Below are 18,879 nucleotides of genomic sequence, written 5' to 3' on the forward strand. Positions count from 1 at the left end.
TGAACTTCAGACTTAAGATTCCTTCTTCTGAGCAGACGTTACACTAGTCATCTGAGTCAGAATTGAACCACATATCATGGTAAATACTAGCTGTGAATGTAATCCCAGAAGTCCTATTATCACCTGCTTGTAGATAATAATGGCAACATCTTATGCTCATAATACTTCGATGGGTTTTCCAAAGCTTTTTCCTCAGGAAGGGTTGTTATTTTTTCACCTTGCTACCACACAAAGATTTGGAATCAGACAGGCCTGAGCTCTTCAGCTGCCTCCCCAACTAGCTAACTGTTTAGCTTCAGGCAAAGTGCTTAACCTCTCTGAGCCTCAGTTTTTCCACCTTCACGGTGTTGAAGTACCTCAGAGTTGAGCCACTGGCCTGCACTCTTCCAGCCAACCAGTCTCAGAGCTGGGTATAAATCCAGGTCTCTGCAACACAGAATGCTCTCTTATTTATTATTATTATTATTTTTCCCTGTAATTGCTTAAGAGCAAGATAGTTTGTGGTTGCTGGTCCTGAGCCTCTGTGGGATGAAGGATCCTGGGGCTCTTGACCAGGAGCTCTCGTTCCAGCAGTTTGGTTGTAGCTGATAAGCTTAGGTAAGCCCCTCCCTCTGGGTAAGGCATCTTCCCAACTCTGCTGGAAAATCAAGCCTGTTCACTCACTCAATACAAAAAGGGTGATGGGTACAAACCAGGCCTGGGCATTGAAACTTTTTTATTGTTTTGATTTCTCCATTTTGCTCTTATTATCCTCTCTGTTCCACTGCCTTAGTTTCTTTCTTTCTTTTTTTTTTTTTTTTTTTTTTTTTTTGTGGTACGCAGGCCTCTCACTGCTGTGGCCTCTCCCGTTGCGGAGCACAGGCTCCGGACGTGCAGGCTCAGCAGCCGTGGCTCACGGGCCCAGCCGCTCCGTGGCATGTGGAATCTTCCCGGACCGGGGCACAAACCTGTGTCCCCTGCATCGGCAGGTGGACTCTCAACCACTGTGCCACCAGGGAAGCCCTGCCTTAGTTTCTTGACATTGACCTTCCTTCTAGTCCTCGAACTCATCTAGTATCACATAGCAGACTTTGATGTTGGTCTGTTGAATGGTCTGAAGTCAGTTGGGGTATAAAGCAAGAAGCAGCTTTATTTGTCTTCGATCACTGCCATCAGTTGTTTCCTTAACAACATCCTGGGCTGATTCTACCACTTTCTAGTGACTTCTGTGTATAAAAAGTCCAGTCTAGTTCGAGACTTCAGTTTCATATCCTATTTATTTATTTATTTATTTAGTGGGGTTTTTTTTTTTACATCTTTATTGGAGTATAATTGCTTAACAATGGTGTGATAGTTTCTGCTTTATAACAAAATGAATCAGTTATACATATATGTATGTTCCCATATCCCCTCCCTCTTGCGTCTCCCTCCCACCCTCCCTATCCCACCCCTCCCATATCCAATTTAATGCTCATCTTTTCCCTTCCCTTTGAGCACTGCCCAAGCTTTGGCCTGAAGGCTTCAGTGGGGATGGAGTGTAATCCAGTTTTTCATACTGCCTCTTCTTGGGTAGCCAAATACTTGTCCTTTCATGGGTCAGTGTGTAAAGTCTGTGGCAGGTCCTGTGGGAACTCCCGTGGCATCTCCCGTGGCATGTGTCCCAAACATGGAGATTGACTCTGGCCTGGCCTTTCATATCTAACCACCCCTCCTTTTATTTTCCTTTCTCAACAAGGTACTCCAACAGCCCCTTGCTGCTGGGATTTCCTTATTCAAGTGGCAATTATTTTGGATATTGACCTGGAAAAATAGCTCGAATTCTGGGTAGCCTTCAGTGTTCACTTGACACATAGGAAACACACATTCTTTTTTTTCTTTTTTTTTATATATTTTGCGGTATGCGGGCCTCTCACTGTTGTGGCCTCTCCCGTTGCGGAGCAAAGGCTCTGGACACGCAGGCTCAGCGGCCATGGCTCACGGGCCCAGCCGCTCTGTGGCATGTGTGATCTTCCCGGACTGGGGCACGAACACGTGTCCCCTGCATTGGCAGGCGGTCTCTCAACCACTGTGCCACCAGGGAAGCCCAAAACACGCATTCTTGACATGCCAATACCAGGGGTGCAGGCCACTGCTCTGCAAACCTCTCTTTCTGTTGGCCACTTCTCTCTAATACTCTTTTCCTTCTGTTCTGACACAGAGAAGATCAGTAGGTTCATTGCCTAAGCAGATATCCATCCAGCTAAATAGCATCTCAGTTTCTCCTTCTTGCTGGCACCCCCAATCCTTTGGAACCATCCTTCTGTGACCAAGACATTCCTCCCAAGCTAATGACTCTTGGCATATTATCCTGTCTCCCTGCTCCATAATCTTCTGCTTGTGTAGACAGGGGAGAGGAAGGGAGTTGCAGTGCTTTGGTTAGCAGAGCCTGCTGAAGGTGTCAGGCACTCAATTGCTTTTAACTTGCTTTAGAATTTGGTACTTGACTCCTTTCTGTCCTCAGGTTTGAGACTGAGTCTGGCCCTCAGGAGAAGTCCTGGTCAGCATCCGATGACACTCACTTCTCTGTGTCTTGACCCCAGCAGCTTCCCCAGCCATGCCCTGTGGCTGTCTTGTGGTGCTTCCTACTCCTGGATTTCTCAGCTCCCTATTTTCCTGACTAGCCCCAATCCCTGAAAACCAACTGTGGTGTTTGCCCAGAAGATCCAGCTTTGTCAGATGTGTTCCAGCTCCTAGGTGAGGAGATTATCCAAAGGAACTATCCAGGGAGGGTCAGAGTGGCCACCATGGCCTGGTGAGAAAGCGTGGAGCCATAGGCCATCACCAGGGAGGGGAAGTTTGCCTACTGGGGGCACACATGCCCAAGAATGTCTTTCCCCTGTCTCGTTACTTCCATCTCTGATACCAACATTTCTGGCAACAAATGCTTTTGTTGTAGTATGTTGTCTTTGTTCCTGTAGCTCTGTGGGCTGGGCTGACCGCAGAAATCCACCATTTAACTGCTAATGAGATTTCTAAGGTGTATTTTCAACAAGGGAGTCATGAATCTTTATTTTCTAAACTTCATACACATGCTCTCATTTAATTTTCCCAATGACTTGTGTGTGGTAGGTGACCTTATTCCCATTTTAAAGAGGCGTACACTGAGGCCCTGAGAGACATACGTCACATGCCCAGTCTGGCTAGAGCCTGGGCTGGAGTTAAAAATCCAAAAAGGTCTGTCTCCAAAACCCTGAGCTCTTTCCCCTACATAACAATGAAAAGATAGCTGAGGAGGCATTCCAGGCCAGGCCAGCACACGGGCACCTCCCTTGGGTTGGTTGTTTACATAAACTGCCACAGGTTTCAGTAACCACCTCCTGACGCTGATGCTGACCTCTTCGGAGGACATGTCTGGCCAGTTCTTGGCCTGAGGAGTGGCTGCCCTTTGAACCAGAACCTGCTCTGGGGAACATGCTTGCTAGTCCACACTAGCATCCCATTCTCCAGGCTTATCATTATGCACATTCCTCGCAGCAGCAGAGGAAGTTAATTTGGCAGAAGGAAATTAAACTCGTCTCTTATTCTTCATTCCCCCAGAAGTATTGTACTTGAGGAAAATCACATCCCCCAGGTGAGAGGTATTGTGCAAAAAGGCACAGCAACCCCTCTCTTTCCTTTGTTCCTTCAAAGCCTGTGTAGGGTGAAGGAAAAAAATATGGAAAATATTTTTATTTACCCCAATAACATTTTTATGAAGACAAAGATATTTACATGCAAGGTCATTAATTCAGAGTTGCAGGCTGCTTAATATGTAACTAAGAACAGTTCCTGGGGCAGCTCTGTAAACAGGGCTTTGCAGATGAGGGGGCTGGGCAGGAGACTGTTTCTATTTAAATGTGATCTCCATCACCCGCATGCGTGCCTGACAAATAAGACTGGGTTTGTGTATTTCTTGCTTCGTCTGTGATTTTAATTTCTGGCCTTGCCTTTAAATTGGATTCTTTACATATTTCGTTGCTGTCCAGGGTGCTGGAGGCTAGGGTTTGCAGTCTGCAGTACTTTCTGGAAATTTCAATCTTTGGAAACTTTGGCTCAACCTGTTAGGAAGGGCAATCCAAAGAGATTGAGAACCTGGGTTTTAGTTGTAGTTTCTGTCACTTACAAGTCAGTGGCCTCTCTATCCTGGTGTGGGTCAAGGTCAGGTGAATAGTGATTGGTAACAGCCTGGAGCAGAACCTCTGTCTTCTGATCCAAGTCTTGGCCTCTTGCCACTGAATCAGAACGACTGCTATTCCCCCAGCCTGAAGTATCATTTTTGACCACTTACTAGAAACTTTGAGTTTGATGGTGCTCATCACTGCCTTGCTGTGCTTACAGCTTTTAGTGAAGTGGGTGTCTCTCTGCCTAGAATGCCTTCCTCTTGCTTGTGTGCCTGGCAGACTCTTACATAATATTCCTGGCTGCATTGAGACACTACTTCCAGGAAGCCTTCCTTGACTTCCCCCAGGCAGACTTCGATATTCTCTCTACTCTGTTTCCATTTTACATGTTCTATTCAATACAATTCCACTTATCGCGCGACTGATGAGTGATACGTTATTCCCTGCAGTGCTTTTCCAGGACAGGCGCTAGCCTAGGGTTGGTGTGCCATACCTGTGTGTTGACTAAGCGAACACACAGCAACACTGGGCTGTGGTAGGTCTGTTGGTGAGACTTTTGCTGCAGCAAGCAGGGAGGTTGCCATCACTTCTCACTTAGGGCAACAGTGGACCACTTTTGGCTAGTGTCCATTAGCTTGGCCAGCAAACAGAATCTTAATGAATATATTTAAATGTGCTTTTTTGTTGCGAAAGAAAGAATATATTTGGTCTCTGCCCCCATCCTCTTTCCTGGCACTGTTGGCACAAAGTTCCTAGAACCCCTGGAAACATCTGAAGTGATACAGGTCTTTTTTATGCTAATGAGATGACTGGTGCCTGTGGGTAGGGACTGGTTGCCAGGGGAACTAGTCCTGTGATTAGAGAGTTAGCCCTACCCCTGACCTCTAGAGAGGGAAGAGGGGCTGGAGGTTGAAACCCCCATAAAAACCCTAACCTAAGGGGTTCAGAGACCTTCTGGGTTGGTGAACAAGAATATATCCTTGTGCCAGGAGAGTAGCACACTCCAAACTCCACAGGGACAGAAGCTCCTGTGCTTAGGACCCTTCCAGACTTCACTGTATGTATCTTTTTTTTTTTTTTTACATCTTTATTGGAGTATAATTGCTTTACAATGCTGTGTTAGTTTCTGCTTTATAAGAAAGTGAATCAATTATACATATGTTCCCATATCTATTCCCTTTTGCGTCTCCCTCCCTCCCACCCTCCCTATCCCACCCCTGCGGTCACAAAGCACCGAGCTGATCTCCCTGTGCTATGTGGCTGCTTCCCACTAGCTATCTACCGTATGTTTGGTAGTGTATATATGTCCATGCCTTTCTCTCGCTTTGTCAAAGCTTCCCCTTCCCCGTATCCTCAAGTCCATTCTCTAGTAGGTCTGTGTCTTGTATCTCTTCATTGGACTGTTCATATGTATCCTTTAAAATAGTCCTTGTAATAAATCATTAATAGTAAGTAAAGTGCTTTCCTGAGTTCTGTGAGCTGTTGCAGCGAATAATACAAATTGAGGCAAGAGTCATGGGAAGCCAGTCAGAAGTACGGTGACCCAGATTTGCAATTGGCATCTGAAGTTGGGGCAGTCTTTTGGGACTGAGCCCTTAACTTGTGGGACCTGACACTACCTCTGGGTGGATAGTGGCAGAATTGAATTGAATTGTAGGACACCCAGCTGGTGTTTATTTATTTATTTTTTTAAGGACTTTATTTAATTAAAAAATTTTTGGCCACATGGGGTCTTTGTTGCTGTGCACGGGCTTTCTCTAGCTGCACCTAGCAGGGGCTACTCTTCGTTGTGGTGCGCAGGCTTCTCATTGCGGTGGCTTCTCTTGTTGCAGAGCATGGGCTCTAAGTGCGCGGGCTTCAGTAGTTGTGGCACGCAGGCTTCAGTAGTTGTGGCACATGGGCTTCGTTGCTCTGCGCCATGTGGGATCTTCCCAGACCAGGGATCGAACCCCTGTCCCCTGCATTGGCAGGCGGATTCCTAACCACTGTGCCACCAGGGAAGTCCCCCAGCTGGTGTTTAGAGAGTCAGTTGATGTGGGAATAATCCCACACATCTGGAGTCAGAAGTATTTTGTGAGCAGAGGAAACAGGAGGGGTTTTCCTTTAGTAAGAGTTTCTCTTTTAGCATCACCATTTTCTGTATCCTCAATGAAATTTGATAGCAAAATAAATGTGATTTCTGTATTCTTCCATATCTTCAAAGACAATAATGTAAAGATAATCTGGGATCATCATATATCCCTATCTAGCTTACAAATAATGTCCTAGTTAATTAAACCAACTTCTGAGGAATCTTAATTTTGCAACATATACAGATTTGGGGGTATCATATTTTGTAGCTATTAAGTCATTGTTGTTTAGGATTTGGATGTTGGATTCGAAGACACATACACCTGTTTCCCCCACGTATAGCACACTATCAAAAACAATCCTGATATGGGGCCTCCCTGGTGGCGCAGTGGTTGAGAGTCCGCCTGCCGATGCAGGGGATACGGGTTCGTGCCCCGGTCTGGGAGGATCCCATATGCCGCGGAGCGGCTGGGCCCGTGAGCCATGGCCGCTGGGCCTGCGCATCCGGAGCCTGTGCTCCACAACGGGAGAGGCCACAACAGTGAGAGGCCCGCATACCGCAAAAAAAAAAAAAAACAAAAAAAAACAATCCTGATATGAACTTAGCAGGCCAATTTTGAAATAAGCACTGAGCATTGTCATGAAAAAACATGAAGATTCCCTGAGCCACCAAATGCTGCAATAAAGGAAATATGATGAAACCTATGTGAACTCTAACAGTTAGAAATAGCTACAGTGCATCAATGCCTGTACAGGCTCACAACAGCATGACTGTTTTTATGATCCAATGTATTGTTCACTGTGAACAGAGAGCCATCAGCTGAAAGCTATGCTTTCTAGACATTCACAATTAAAAGTAAGAAAGGACAGCAACAGCATTGGTAATGAACAGAAAGGTTTTTTTACATTGAAAATGTAAAACCAAGCAGTGGAAACTTATGAGGAAAATGTAAATTATACATGTCCCCAAAGTGGTAAAGAAATATTTATACTCGTTCTCATAGATTGTCCACATTTTCCAAATCTGCCATTATACTTACAAGTGAATTAGTTTAAATTTTATATTACAAGTGCCAGGCCTTAGAAGAACTGAACTAGAATTATTCGTTGTCCCCTGGAGTTACTCTAGTTATTTTGGTGTAATACCCTGCTGAGATTTATATGAAAATGAATTTTAATTTCTAATAAAGTAACCATATGCTTTGGAAGATGTTGCAATAAAGTGTCATAAATAATTATTGTTTCTAACAAAGTCAACCTTGCGACAATCAGATCTTATTTTAACAACTACGTTAGACGTGGATTTTAGCCATTTCCATATTTCCACCACACTTTCCGCGAAATCTTGAAATCTCAACAGGAGGGGTAGCCTGGTGGAAACCTTTTTCTTTCTCCTCACTTACATAATATTATTTTATTTTAGAACTGCAAGTTCCTCAAAGGAGACAGGTCTCTCACAGAGTTCATGTTTTTTTATTTCTATCTTAATTTGTTGTTTTTCCCTTGCTGCTTTTAATATGTTTTCTGTGTATTTAATTTTTGATAGTTTGATTAATATGTGTCTTGGCATGTTTCTCCTTGGATTTATCCTGTATGGGACTCTCTGTGCCTCCTGGACTTGATTAACTATTTCCTTTCCCATATTAGGGAAGTTTTCAACTATAATCTCTTCAAATATTTTCTCAGTCCCTTTCTTTTTCTCTTCTTCTTCTGGAACCCCTATAATTCAAACGTTGGTGCGTTTAATGTAGTCCCAGAGGTCTCTGAGACTGTCCTCAGTTATTTTCATTCTTTTTCATTTATTCTGCTCTGCAGTAGTTATTTCCAGTATTTTATCTTCCAGGTCACTTATCCATTCTTCTGCCTCAGTTATTCTGCTATTGATCCCATTAGAGTATTTTTAATTTCATTTATTGTGTTGTTCATCATTGTTTGTTTGCTCTTTAGTTCTTCTAGGTCCTTGTTAAACGTTTCTTGTATTTTCTCCATTCTATTTCCAAGATTTTGGATCATCTTTACTATCATTATTCTGAATTCTTTTTCAGGTAGACTGCCTATTTCCTCTTCATTTGTTAGGTCTGCTGGGTGTTTGCCTTGCTTCTTCATCTGCTCTGTGTTTTTCTGTCTTCTCATTTTGCTTAACATACTGTGTTTGGGGTCTCCTTTTCGCAGGCTACAGGTTCGTAGTTCCCACTGTTTTTGGTATCTGTTCCCAGTGGCTGAGGTTGGTTCGGTGGGTTGTGTAGGTTTCCTGGTGGAGGGAATTAGTGCCCGTGTTCTGGTGGATGAGGCTGGATCTTGTCTTCCTGGTGGGAAGGTCCACATCTGGTGGTGTGTTTTGGGGTGTCTGTGGCCTTATTATGATTTTAGGCAGCCTCTCTGCTAATGGATGGGGCTGTGTTCCTGTCTTGCTAGTTGTTTGGCATAGGGTGTCCAGCACTGTAGCCTGCTGGTCGTTGAGTGAAGTTGGGTCTTGGCATTGAGAGGGAGATCTCTGGGAGATTTTCGCCGTTTGATATTATGTGGAGCTGGGAGGTCTCTTGTGGACCAGTCTTGAAGTTGGCTCTCCCACCTCAGTGGCACAGCCCTGACTCCTGGCTGGAGCACCAAGAGCCTTTCATCGACATGGCTCAGAATACAAGGGAGAAAAAGTAGAAAGAAAGAAAGAAAGAAAGAGGATAAAATAAAATAAGATAAAATAAAATAAAGTTATTAAAATAAAAAATATTGTTATGAAAAAATTTTTTTAAAGTAAAAAAAAAAAAAGGACGGACAGAACCCTAGGACAGTGGTGAAAGCAAAGCTATACAGACAAAATCTCACACAGAAGCATACACATACACACTCACAAAAAGAGGAAAAGCAGAAAAAATAATCTATCTTGCTCTCAAAGTCCACTTCCTCAATTTGGGATGATTCGTTGTCTATTCAGGTATTCCACAGGTGCAGGTACATCAGGTTGATTGTGGAGATTTAATCCGCTGCTCCTAAGGCTGCTGGGAGAGATTTCCCTTTCTCTTCTTTGTTTGCACAGCTCCTGGGGCTCAGCTTTGGATTTGGCCCCGCCTCTGCGTGTAGGTCGCCGGAGGGAGTCTGTTCTTTGCTCAGACAGGACGGGGTTAAAGGAGCAGCTGATTCGGGGGCTCTGGCTCACTCAGGCCGGGGGGAGGGAGGGGCACGGAGTGTAGGGCGAGCCTGCGGCGGCAGAGGTCGGCGTGACGTTGCACCAGCCCGAGGCGCTCCGTGCGTTCTCCCGGGGAAGTTGTCCCTGGATCACGGGACCCTGGCCGTGGCGGGCTGCACAGGCTCCCCGGAAGGGAGGTGTGGACAGGGACCAGCGCTCGCACACAGGCTTCTTGGTGGCGGCAGCAGCAGCCCCAGCGTCCCACGCCCGTCTCTGGGGTCCGCGCATTTAGCCGCGCCTTGCGCCCGTCTCTGGAGCTCCTTTAAGCAGCGCTCTTAATCCCTTCTCCTCGCGCACCAGGAAACAAAGAGGGAAGAAAAAGTCTCTTGCCTCTTCGGCAGGTCCAGACTTTTTCCCCGGACTCCCTCCCGGGTAGCCGTGGTGCACTAACCCCTTCAGGCTGTGTTCACGCGGCCAACACCAGTCCTCTCCCTGCACTCCGACGGAAGCCCGAGGCTCAGCTCCCAGCCCCGCCCGCCCCGGCGGGCGAGCAGACAAGCCTCTCGGGCTGGTGAGTGCCGGTCGGCACCGATCCTCCGTGCGGGAATCTCTCGGCTTAGCCCTCCGCACCCCTGTTGCTGTGCTCTCCTCCGTGGCTCCGAAGCTTCCCCCTCCGCCCCCCATAGTCTCCGCCCGCGAAGGGGCTTCTAGTGTGTGGAAACCTTTCCTCCTTCATGGCTCCCTCCCACAGGTTCAGGTCCCGTCCCTATTCTTTTGTCTCTTTTTTCTTTTGCCCTACCCAGGTACGTGGGGAGTTTCTTGCCTTTTGGGAGGTCTGAGGTCTTCTGCCAGCGTTCAGTAGGTGTTCTGTAGGAGTTGTTCCACGTGTAGATGTATTTCTGGTGTATCCGTGGGGAGGAAGGTGATCTCCGCGTCTTACTCTTCTGCCATCTTCTCCTGGTCCTTTCTCTCTTAATTGCTGCAAAGAAAATGGATCACCTTAGGTTGCAGTGTGCATGATTTGTCCAGAGGAATTAACTTGGCTCATTCTTTTCCTGTGATTAATAGTTATTAATTTGGTAACTGAATAACTAAGAGTCAGAGGGAGCAAAAAAACAAAACAAAACCAAAACCGGCTTCCATTTATTGTTTCACTTTCCACATCTCAGAAGAGCTCAGTGGTTTCATTTCTCATCTCCTTTCTTCCCTTTGTTTTCCCTTCACCCTGCTTTCTTTGCCTTACTTTAGTCTGTGTCAGTAAGTCAATTAGCACATATTTATGTGCTGCCCAGTTTCATGATGGGCAGTGTGGGGCATCGAAAGAAGAGTAAGACAGGGTTTTTTCTTCTGTAAATCACCTCCTTAGAGCTAATCATGCTACCCGGCATGCTACTGAATTTAAGTGGAGGAGGAATTCAGAGAAATGTTAGGTCAGTGGGGGCTGAACTGGACAGGGGTTTCATGAAGAGGGTGGGAGCTGAAGAATGAACAGGATTTGGATGGAAGGATGGAGGAAAGGAAACATTTTATGCTCATTCCACGAAGGTTTATTTTTACTTAATATTTTAATACTCTGGTATCGGGTATATTAATACTCAGAAATCAATACCCTACAATTCAGTATATAAGAATTTATTTTCTTCAGCCTGATCTAATTCCCTTGCCTTCTTCTCAATAAAATAAGTGGGGAAGTGTCCAATTAGCAGTACTTGGGTCACTCTTAGTTTGAAACTCTTATTTGGATGAACTCAGTCTCATTTAGGTAAGCCTAAGTGTTCAGTCTGTTCAAAGTTTCAAGCTTACTCACAGCTTTTGGAGATTTCCCCTTTCCCTTCGTTTTCTCAAGATGGTACTGACATGTCCTTATGGCAGAGGGGCTAGGGTGTCTGGTCTAAGCATTATTCTTCCAAGCTGCTTTGCTCTATCTACCCTTGGATGAGGTATAATTCATCTTACCCAGTCTTTGGGTGGTGGTCTCTGTTCTTCTGTGTCCTGTGGGGGTTTCCGTGCATGATGAGTGCTCCCAGGGAGCCTTTCCATCTTGATGACCATGGTTCCCACCTCTGCTGTCATGGGGATGTTGATTCTCTGAGACCTGATTGCAGCTCCCATTTGCTCTCCTGTTGGCCCCTCCTTGGTGACCTCCCTAGCTGGCATGCTCAGGAACCTTGTCATGGTGGGGACCCAGGAAACTCTGAAATCCTTCCTGCCCATACCCAGGGTCCTGAGAACCACTGATCCTCTCTGCATAAGTATGCCACGCCACCATTTCTGTTCAGTTGCAACTTCCCCCTGTTGGTGTGGTAGCACCCTGTTGGAGGGTCTCCTTCCAGACTTCCAAATGGCAAGTTGACTAGCAAATTCTTTGTTTTTATATCCTCCTCTGCCCTCTCTGGGGTTTTTATCTTCTTGATGCCTCTGCCCCCATAAAGCTAAAGAGCTGAGGTTGTTAGGTCCTTAACACCTTCATTCTTCATATATCCTCTTGGAATCTCCCCCATCTCTATGCTGCCCTCACTGGAAAGTCTTCAACTTCCTCATTCTATCTAGTAGGAACTTCTATATCATATTCTTTTTCCCTACCCAGTGGGCATACTTTCCATTTTTCTTTGGCAAAAAAGCCATTTATCCTTAATGATGAGGAAAGCTATAGGGGAGAACCCTACCCCCCACCACTAGATTATCAAGGGGGAAATATGCCAAGAAATATTTCTCTAATAATTAGTCACACCACTCAGAATAGCCATCATCAAAAAATCTACAAACAGTAAATGTTGGAGAGGGTATGGAAAAAAGGAAATGCTCAGGCACTGTTGGTGGGAATGTAAATTGATACAGCCACTATGGAGAACAGTATGGAGGTTCCTTAAAAAACTAAAAATAGAACTACCATATGACCCAGCAATCCCACTACTGGGCATATGCCCTGAGAAAACCATAATTCAAAAAGAGTCATGTACCACAATGTTCATTGCAGCTCTATTTACAATAGCCAGGTCATGGAAGCAACTTAAATGTCCATCAACAGAGGAATGGATAAAGAAATTGTGCTACATATATACAATGGAATATTAGCCATAAAAAGCAACGAAATTAGGTCATTTGTAGAGACATGGATGGACCTAGACAGTGTCATGCAGAGTGAAGTAAGTCAGAAAAAGGAAGACAAATATCACATATTAACGCATATATGTGGAATTTAGAAACATGTTATAGATGATCTCATTTGCAAAGTAGAAATATTGACATAGACATAGAGGACAAATGCATGGATACTAAGGGGGAAAGGGGGAATGGGAGGAATTGGGAGGTTGAGATTGACATATATACACTAGCGATACCATATATAAATTACATAACTAATGAGAACATATACAGTATATAGCATAGGGAACTCACTTAATGCACTGTGGTGACCTAAATGGGAAGGAAAGACAAAAAAGAGGTGATATATGTATATGTATAGCTGATTCATTTTGCTGTACAGTAGAAACTAACACAACATTGTAAAGCAACTACACTCCAATAAAAATTAATTAAAAATAAAGTGAAAAAAGAAATATTTCACAAAATCTACCAGTAAATACAACGTATGACCAAATGAGCCCAACACTATTTTTCTGATTCACGATTCAATGAAACAGCGAAAGGTAATGACTACTCTGGATTTAAGATTTCAAGGTTCCTGAGACCAAGTCAGTCGTATGGATGGGACGTGACAAGACCAGGTGTTGGGCATCATGAAGAGCTACAGGATGAGACATGAGGCTCAAGGGTTCCTTTATACTTTACAACCCAGAAAACTAGGAGCAGATTTGGAGTCCATCTCCCCAAACCAGCCTGAAAAAGAGAGTAATGCTAAATGCAACATGTTACCCTTGATGGAACCTGGAACAGAAAAAAAAGACATTAGTGCAAAAACCAGTGAAATATGAAGTCTGGAGTTTAGTTAATAGGAATGTACCAATGTTGATTTCCTAGTTTTGACAAATGCACCATGGTAATGTAAGATGTTAAAATTCGGGGAAACTGGATTACGATATTCAGGCTCTCACTGTACTACCTCTGCAACTTCTTTGTGAATTTAACACAATAGAAGGTTTCTTCAAAATGAATTACTTATCTGTAGACGAAGCCAGAAAGCAAGAAGCAAAATGCAAACTATTATTCATTGTTACAATCTTCTTTCTTTATTCTTTTTTGCTGTCCTTATATTTTAGAATGATTTTAAACATCATGAATGTTAAACAGTTTCTTTGGTGCTATATATATGTGTATATATATATATATGTGTGTATATATATGTATGTGTGTGTATATATATATATATATAGTTTATATGGGCTGTTTTCAATAAATGGTCATTTAGATATGTGGAAAAAAAGAGAAAGATTCCTCTTTTCCAGCACTTTTGATAGATTGATTGTCTATGAGTATGCAAGCCACCCTGCATTTCAGTGATTTAGTTTAGATACCAGAAGATTTTTTTTTCTTTTTTCTTTTAGCCACAGCTCATTTTGTTGTTGTTGTTACTGCTTCTGAAGTTTCTTTTGTAAGGAGCTATTTTTGCACTTTCAGTTTATAATTTTTTTTTTCCACTGATGGTGGTGACAATTTTCATTAAGAACCTCACACATTGCCTTCTACCATCTTTAGGTACCTCCAGTCCTGTTATTACCAAAATTAATCTTCTTCCTAGGTGTTTAAGCACCTCGACACAAAACACATCTTGCAGGCTATTGAGCCGAAGCAGCAGCTAATTTACCAGCTTTGGCTTGGTCAGTAATGTTGACCAGTAGGAAAACTTCGACTGTCTTTCATCCTCCTGCTGGTCAGCCATCTTTAGGTACCTCCGGTCCTGTTATTACCAAAATTAATCTTCTTCCTAGGTGTGTAAGCACCTCAACACAAAACACATCTTGCAGGCTATTGAGCCGGAGCAGCAGCTAATTTACCAGCTTTGGCTTGGTCAATAATGTTGACCAGTAGGAAAACTTCGACTGTCTTTCATCCTCCTGCTGGTCAGCATTATTAACTCGATAGTCTAATGAGTGTGCTTGAAAATTACCATCCATGTTTGCCTCTGTATAAGGGAAGATTGGATTAAATTCAATCTGTACAATGTCAAGGATGATGAAAATTACATGTGTTGCCTATTTATAAAGGCTTCTTTTATGGAGATCTTCCTTCTTTCTATAAACTCAGCTTTTTTTTAATAAATGAAATATGCATTTTCAATAGGAACTTATTTTCAATAGGAATAGAATAGGATGACACCTATTACTTGATGAGCAACAAATGTAATTTGGCAGACTACATTAAATGAGGTTCCCATTACACATTAGGCTAAACTCATTATGCAAAAAGACTCATGGCATCCAAGTTTGGACTACGTGATGGTTTGTAATATTTTATATTGTACGCCATGCTCCTACTCTAGGTCAGTGATGGATGTCAAATGCCAGGGTTAGGGTGCCATGCCTGTAAGACTGGCGCAACCCTGTTATGGCAGAATACTGTACATAAAATATATATGGCAACTTGCCGCTTCGTTTTCTGTTTCTGTGCTTTGCTTTCTTGCCCATCGTAGTTGGCTCTTTCTAACAGTTGGGGCTTCATCATATTTTAATGTGATGCTACTGTGTCATCCTGATGCAGTCTGTCCACAGCTGTGCTACTTGTTAGTTCTTGGGTTCCTGGCAACACTGTATCTGGTGTATGACATTTTTCCTGTTGATAACATAGATGACCCCAAATAATCAACTGGTCCCTTAGACTTTCCATCCTAAAAATTTGTGCCCCAGCTTGAATTTCCTTTGGTTTCATGCTACTGTATTTAGATTTCCAAGGCAAGATTTTGAAGCTTTTAAGGGAAGCTGAAGGGCATCCATTGAATTCACCCTCCAAAATTAGTACCCCTTACTCTGGTGGCTAGATTGGTACTAATAAAAGTCCATCAATAATGATGGAATTGAAAACAGGCGATTTTTAAAAGAGTTACATGCTTACTAGTATTCTTCCTCTGGACCTTGTTTTATTTTGTTTTCTTTTAAAAAACTCATTGATAAAAACTTTGACCCCCGTGTAAAAAGTCCCAACTTCCGTTACTTGAACCTTTCCCTCAACTTTAATGGGCATGGGCTTTTCTTATTTTGAGTTTTAAGCTGTTTTAACTGGAAATGTGTCTCAGCTTCAAATTAGGTGGATTCTGTTGTTCTTTTGTTCATTATGGTATCAAAGGTTTAGCTTCTAATCTGCCACCTGCTCTGTAAAGAACATGGATACTCCAGAGTGTGCTTGCTAATTATATTTGATTACTTGAAAGGTCGTGTGAAGGCTTTGAGTATGTTTGGGTGGAGATGTTTAGAGTGTTGATGGATGATGTCCCCCAGATCCAGAAAGGGCTAATAAATGGGGTTGGGCAAAAGGTGTTGGCAGTGATTAACTAAATCATGGTGAAAGATGTGGATCTGCCCTTGGGAAACTTTTCTCTCCTAAGTAGCTGGTATTCATAGTTGTTGTTTGACCTTGAATGAGAACCTTAATCTAGTTTCCTATGTCACTGAGGGGTAGTGGGATTCAAGGTCATTGTGAAATGCTTGAGTGTAACTACTTAAGAGCACCTTCTTGAACTGTCCAGTCATCCTAATCATGCCTTTTGGGGCCCAGAGTTAGAACCTCAGAATTGTTGGCTGTTGATTTTTAGCCAGAATCTAAAGTGATGGTGTTAGGGTCTTATTATCCTTTCTCCTAGCAATTATGGACAAATATACTTTTTAAAAAGCTAAAGAACACCTAGGAAAGACAAAGACAGCTCTTAGGAACTTTTAACATCTTCTTATGTTTTTGAAGTCATGGGAGACTCCATAGGAGAAGTAATTTTGAGACCCCATTGGAGAAAACACTTGTAAGGCCTCCAGTTCATCCTGATGGAGTACATTTGACAGGGGTTTATATAGGTCAGATACCTTGCTTTTTTATAAGCCACAGCAGAATGTGAGGCTTTTGATAGCCATTATTTTGGGACTTAAACGTTCTTTATGTAGCAGGATATTAAAATTGGACTCTTTGTGTCCTGCGGAGAACAGCTCAGAGGCATAGAACAGAACATCAGGTGGCAACAACTTCCTCATTCCGAAATGCTGCTGGACCACTTAAGTAGGACTTACAAAGAGGTGCCTAAAACTCTGAACCATCCACTTCATCCTACTGAGAAGGTCAGAGAGGGAAGAGAAGAATGGACAATTGGAGAGAGCATTTCTCTGGATGGAAATAAACTCTTCCTACCGTTGGGAGAGGGAGAAAATTCCCTCCTCCCCATTCAGCCCAATGAAAAGAACTTCATGGATACTCCTGGAGAATTTGTGTTTTGGGAGATTTTGAAGGGCAAATGATTTATTGGGGAGGATGGGAATGCCTATTAAAAATGAAGTGAAAGGAAGTAGCTTTGTGCAGGGAAAGCCCCAGACCACATGGACACCTGATAAGGGCTTGGCCCATCAGTGGGGAGCTCCCCAAAAAAGAAGAGTCCCATGTGAGGCACAGATGGCCTGGGCTTGGTACTTCTGCAGGGCTCAGTTACTCGCTGGGGGCAGCCTGGGGAGAATGTGGCCTCAGCTCTGGTGCTGTGGCACGGGGATGCAGACGGGGGCTGTCAGCTATCTGTGCTTTTCACAACCAAACAGTAAGGTCTCTCTTGAAGAGAGACCCGAGCGGCATATCTCCATGGCTACCAGGAATGGCAAATGGTGTCTCCATGTGCTTCCCAACGGTTCCAGCATCTCTGCAACGTAACATTTCTGAGGAGGACCTAAGTACCTATTAGGGGTCATAAAAGGCTTTAGACTAGAATACGGAGGCTCTTAGAATATGGAGGCTGGGCAAAGATATTCTATAAAAATTACCTACATTGATTAATGAACAAAGGGAAAGACTATGTGGATATTTGGGTATTCTGGCCATTTTGTCTTTGATAAACATTGTATCCATAGCAGTGAATGCGAAATGCTGAGGATCGAGGGATAGATGGAGTGGAAAGTCTTCCTGCTTGTCTGGACTGTCTATTACATTCTATTTAGAAAGCTTTAATTTTCATAAGTAAAGAGTAATGGGATGCTGCAGAGCAAGAGGTAGGTATATTTGTCTGGAATTTCCTGAGCTGGAAAAGTCTTCCTGGATTTGCACCAAATCTGCCTCCCACATTCCCCCCTTTCCCCCAACATCCCTGTCTCCTGCTCCATCCAAAAAGTGTGCCCTTCAGTCTGGCAGAAGGTGTTACTGCCCAAGGGCTGCCTGCCAGAGAACTGCACAATCCTGTGGCTCTCAGCCAGTGGAAAACTTTCCTCCTCTGCTAAGTCACCTTAGTGAGGCACACTGCCCTTAAATTTAGACTCTTCTCCTAATCCTCTTCCCCCCCTGCAGCTGTCACATGCTGTCTCCTGCCACTTCCACTTGCAATGGATTTTCTTCTGCAACCTTTGGCTATCCTAGGAGTCATCTTGAACGCTAAGGATTTCTTCTAATACCCGCAGTTCCTCTGCCCCTGAGGTGTTGTGCTGACTCCTTAAAAGCATGACTGCAATTTTTAACTACTAATAGAATGAGTATTAAATTAATATTTCATTTGCTGATGGAGTTGGTAATTTCTGTATTCTTTTTTTGGTCACAGCTTACCCTTCCCCCTCCCCATATCCTCAAGTCCATTCTCAAATAGGTCTGTGTCTTTATTCCTGTCTTACCCCTATGTTCTTCATGACATTTTATTCCTTAAATTCCATATATATGTGTCAGCATACAATATTTGTCTTTCTCTTTCTGACTTACTTCACTCTGTATGACAGACTCTAGGTCCATCCACCTCATTACAAATAGCTCAATTTCATTTCTTTTTATGGCTGAGTAATATTGCATTGTATATACGTGCCACATCTTCTTTATCCATTCTTCCGATGATGGACACTTAGGTTGTTTCCATCTCTGGGCTACTGTAAATAGGGCTGCTATGAACATTTTGGTACATGACTCTTTTTGAATTATGGTTTTCTCAGGGTATATGCCCAGTAGTGGGATTGCTGGGTCATATGGTAGTTCTATTTGTAGTTTTTTAAGGAACCTCCATACCGTTCTCCATAGTGGCTGTACCAATTCACATTCCCACCAGCAGTGCAAGAGTGTTCCCTTTTTTCCACACCCTCTCCAGCATTTATTGTTTCTAGATTTTTTGATGATGGCCATTCTGACTGGTGTGAGATGATATCTCATTGTAGTTTTGATTTGCATTTCTCTAATGAGTAAAGATGTTGAGCATCCTTTCATGTGTTTGTTGGCTGTCTGTATATCTTCTGTGGAGAAATGTCTATTTAGGTCTTCTGCCCATTTTTGGATTGGGTTTTTGTTTTTTTGTTATTGAGCTGCATGAGCTGCTTATAAATTTTGGAGATTAATCCTTTGTCAGTTGCTTCATTTGCAAATATTTTCTCCCATCCTGAGGGTTGTCTTTTGGTCTTGTTTATGGTTTCCTTTGCTGTGCAAAAGCTTTGAAGTTTCATTAGGTCCCATGTGTTTATT

General features: G+C 43.3%; 1 protein-coding gene across 3 annotated transcripts in view; it reads left to right on the forward strand.

Annotated features, from left to right (window-relative positions):
* Positions 1-18,879, forward strand: part of NELL1 (neural EGFL like 1) — a 911,833-nt gene that overhangs the window by 256,870 nt on the left and 636,084 nt on the right. The window lies entirely within an intron of this gene.

The sequence above is a fragment of the Mesoplodon densirostris genome, chromosome 7 (genome assembly GCF_025265405.1).
Source record: "Mesoplodon densirostris isolate mMesDen1 chromosome 7, mMesDen1 primary haplotype, whole genome shotgun sequence".
NCBI classification, from domain to species: domain Eukaryota; kingdom Metazoa; phylum Chordata; class Mammalia; order Artiodactyla; family Ziphiidae; genus Mesoplodon; species Mesoplodon densirostris.